The following is a 4,245-nucleotide window of genomic DNA, read 5'->3' as shown; positions in this document are numbered from 1 at the left end:
CTCGAACTCACAGAGATCTGCACAATGACCAAATTCTACATTTCTCCACTACGTTAGTACTGATCAGCATTCTTTCCCCATTTCTAAAGGATTAAAGGACATGTATGTAAGAACATTTGATATTTGTATATGTGTCTTTCTTATTTTGTCATTGGTATAAAAGCCTAGAATATCTCCCATGTTTCATGAATGGCATTCTTCTTCCAGTCTCTGTCTATCTGTGTATGTTGGTCTCTCTTTCTCCCTCCTACTTCTCACCTCAATCCCTCCCATTCTCTACCCCTCTCTCTTTTTTCTCTCTCATGTGTAATGTGGGATTTCCCTCTGAATGCCGTGAATGTGTTTTGTTACATTAGTTAATAAAGAATTTGATTTAGGTCTCTGGAAGGGTAGAAGAGAGCAAAATGGGAATTCCAAGCAGAGACCATTCCATATTCTGATATCTTCTTCAATTTCTTTCTTTAAAAATTTGATACTCTTGCTCTTCCACCACAGCCGCTGCTGTCGCCGGCCTAGCTCACTCTTCTGTTCTGCCTGTAAGAATCTGGCGCCACCTGCAACCATGGTGAACTTCACGGGAGATCAGAAAGCCAACATCTGGAACATGTCTGTCATCGCCCATGTGGACCATGACAAGTCCACGCTGACAGACTCCCTGGTGTGCAAGGCCGGCATCATTGCCTCTGCGCGAGCTGGGGAGACCTGCTTCACCGACACCCACAAGGACGAGCAGGAGCTCTGTATCACCATCAAGTCCAACGCCATCTCCCTCTTCTATGAACTGTCTGAGAACCACCTGAACTTCATCAAGCAGAGCAAGGACGGCTCCGGCTTCCTCATCAACTTCATAGACTCTCCAGGCCACATCGACTTCTCCTCGGAGGTGACAGCTGCCCTGCGTGTCACCGATGGAGCTCTGGTGGTGGTGGACTGCGTGTCTGGCATCTGTGTGCAGACCGAGATGGTGCAGAAGGCCATTGCTGAGCGCATCAAGCCTGTGTTGATGATGAATAAGATGGACCGTGCTCTGCTTGAGCCGCATTTGGAGCCTGAAGAGCTCTACCAGACCTTCCATCGCATCATGGAGAATGTCAACGTCATCATCTCCACCTACGGCAAGAACGAGAGTGGGCCCATGGGCAATATTCTGATCGACCCCGTGCTGGGCACCGTGGGCTTTGGCTCTGGCTTGCATGGCTGGGTCTTCACTTTGAAGCAGTTCGCAAAGATGTATGTAGCCAAATTTGCAGCCAAGGGTGAGGGCCAACTGGGGCCAGACGAATGGGCCAAGAAAGTGGAGGATATGATGAAGAAACTGTGGGGAGACAGGTATTTTGATCCAGCCAACGTCAAATTCAGCAAGTCGGCAAACAGCCCTGATGGGAAGAAGCTGCCTTGCATCTTTTGCCAGCTCATTCTGGACCCAATCTTTAAGGTGTTCGATGTCCTCATGAACTTCAGAAAGGAGGAGACAGCCAAGCTGATAGAGAAGCTGGACATCAGCGAGGACAAGGACATGGAGGGCAAGCCGCTGCTCAAAGCTGTGATGCGGCGCTGGCTGCCTGCAGAGGACGCTCTGCTGCAGATGATCACCATCCAGCTGCCGTCCCGTCACCGTGCAGAAGTACTGCTGTGAGCTGCACTACGAGGGGCCACCTGATGACGAGGTCGTCATGGGCATTAAAAGCTGCGACCCCAAGGGCCCTCTCATGATGTACATCTCCAAGATGGTGCCAACTTCCGACAAAGGCCGCTTCTATGCCTTTGGTAGAGTGTTCTCTGGTATGGTGTCAACGGTACTCAAGGTCCGCATCATGGGCCCCAACTACACACCTGTACTTAAAGCCCATCCAGAGAACCATCCTGATGATGGGGCGCTATGTGGAGCCCATTGAAAGCATGCCCTGTGGGAACATTGTGGGGCTGGTCGGTGTGGACCAGTTCCTGGTGAAGACTGGGACAATCACCACCTTTGAGCAGGCACACAACATACGTGTGATGAAGTTCAGCATCAGCCCTGTCGTCAGAGTGGCCGTGGAGGCCAAGAACCCTGCCGACCTGCCCAAGCTGGTGGAAGGGCTGAAGCGACTCGCCAAGTCCTACCCCATGGTGCAGTGCATCATCGAGGAGTCTGGGGAGCACGTCATTGCCGGAGCAGGGGAGCTGCACCTGGAGATCTGCCTCAAGGACTTGGAAGAAGACCATACCTGCATCCCCATCAAGAATTCCGACTCCGTTGTCTCATACCGGAAGAGGGTAAGCGAGGAGTCGAATGTGCTGTGCCTGTCCAAGTCCCCCAACAAGCACAACCGCCTGTACATGAAGGCCCGGCCCTTCCCTGATGGCCTGGCTGAGGATATCTACAAGGAGGAAGTCTCTGCTCGCCAGGAGCTCAAGACTCGGGCATGCTTCCTGGCTGAGAAGTACAAGTGGGATGCTGCCGAAGCCCGCAAGATCTGGTACTTCGGACCTGACGGCACAGGCCCCAACATCCTGACAGACATCCCCAAAGGTGTGCAGTACCAGAATGAGATCAAGGACAGAGTGGCGGCTGGGTTCCAGTGGGCCACTAAGGAGGGCGCTCTCTGTGAGAAGAACATGCATGGTGTGTGTGATTCGATGTTCATGACGTGACTCTGCACGCTGATGCCATCCACCCAGGTGGTGGCCAGATCATCCCCACAGCCTGGCGTTGCCTCTATGCCAGTGTGTTGACTGCACAGCCCTGCCTCGTGGAGCCTATCTACGTTGTGGAGATCCAGTGTCCTGAGCAAGTTGTGGGTGGCATCTATGGTGTCCTGAACAGGAAGCGTGGTCATGTGTTTGAGGAGTCCCAGGTGGCTGGCACCCCCATGTTCGTGGTCAAGGCCTACTTGCCTGTCAATGAGTCCTTTGGTTTCACAGCCGATTTGCGCTCCAACAAGGGTGACCAGGCCTTCGCCCAGATCCTGCCTGGGGACCCTTTTGACAACAGCAGCCGCCCGTGCCAAGTAGTGGCTGAGACCCGCAAGCACAAAGGCCTAAAGGAGGGCATCCCGGCGCTGGGCAACTTCCTGGACAAACTGTAGACCGCTCGGCACTGCCGGACACTGCACTGTGCCCGCACATCAAAAGATAACCTTGAGACTGTCCCATAGTGCTGCTCCGGAGATTATGGGGCCATCTGCCATAGCTGTATGCGAACACGTGGATTCTGTTTATTTTGGAAATCCAAGGCAGCAGAGTCCCCTCTGCAGGCTGGACTGGTGAGCCATGGGGTGGGCGGGACACCACGCTATCATTCTCAGAAATGCTCGGATGTCAAAAGTCTATAAATAAAGACATTCAGAGGAAAAAACAAACAAAAATCAACTTGATATTCTTGTCACATAGATCTTTTATTTGCTTGGAGAGATACTTCAAGATGTATTATATTGTGTGTGACTATAAGGAAAGGTGTTGTTTCCTTGGTTTCTTTCTCAGTCCTTTTATCATCTGCATTTAAGAGGGCTATTGAGCTTTTTTTTTTTTTTTTTTTTTTTTTTTTTTTTGTTAATCTTGTACCCAGCCACTTCACTAAAGGTGTTTATCAACTTCAGGATTTTCATGATAGAAATTTTGGGGTTGTTTATGGTTACTATGTCATCTGTAAATAGAGAAATTTCGGCTTCTTCTTTTCTAATTTGTAACCCCTTGAAATCCATCCTTTTGTTGTCTTACTGCTTTAATGAAATTTTGAGTTCTATATTGAATAGGTATGGAGAGAGTGGACAGCCTTGTCGTGTTCTTGATTTTAGTGGAATTGCTTTGAATTTCTCTACATTAAATATGATGTTGGCAATTATATTTCTTTTATTGTGTTTAGGTATGTCCTTGTATCCCTGATCTCATCAAGAATTTTATTATGGAGGGTTGTTGAGTTTTGTCAGAGGCATTTTCAGCAACTAACTAGATGATCATGTGGGCTTTTCTTTCAATTTGTTTCTGTGGTGAATTACATTGATTTTCATATGCTGAATAATCCCCACATCTCTGTAATAAAGCCCACTTAATCATGGTGGATGATCTTTTGGATGTGTTCTTGGATTTGGTTTGTTAGTATTTTATTGATTATTTTTTTTATTAATACTGATGAGCAAAATTGGTTTGTAGTTCTTTTTCTTTGTTGATTTGTGTAGTTTTGAGTACTTGGATAACTGTGCCCTCACAAAAAGAATTTACTCCACAAAATGTCACTTATATTTCTATTTGTGGAGTAATTTGAGA

At 48.3% G+C, this 4,245-nt stretch overlaps 1 pseudogene; it reads left to right on the top strand.

The window, feature by feature from the left end:
* The first annotated feature begins 562 nt into the window (after nt 1-562).
* On the top strand, nt 563-3,068 carry LOC101991615 (annotated as a pseudogene).
* Nucleotides 3,069-4,245: the final 1,177 nt, after the last annotated feature.

This window comes from Microtus ochrogaster, chromosome 6 (assembly GCF_000317375.1).
Source record: "Microtus ochrogaster isolate Prairie Vole_2 chromosome 6, MicOch1.0, whole genome shotgun sequence".
In the NCBI taxonomy this organism is placed as follows: domain Eukaryota; kingdom Metazoa; phylum Chordata; class Mammalia; order Rodentia; family Cricetidae; genus Microtus; species Microtus ochrogaster.
The sequence above is the reverse complement of the archived record's forward strand: the minus strand, read 5'-3'. Positions and strand labels throughout refer to the sequence as shown.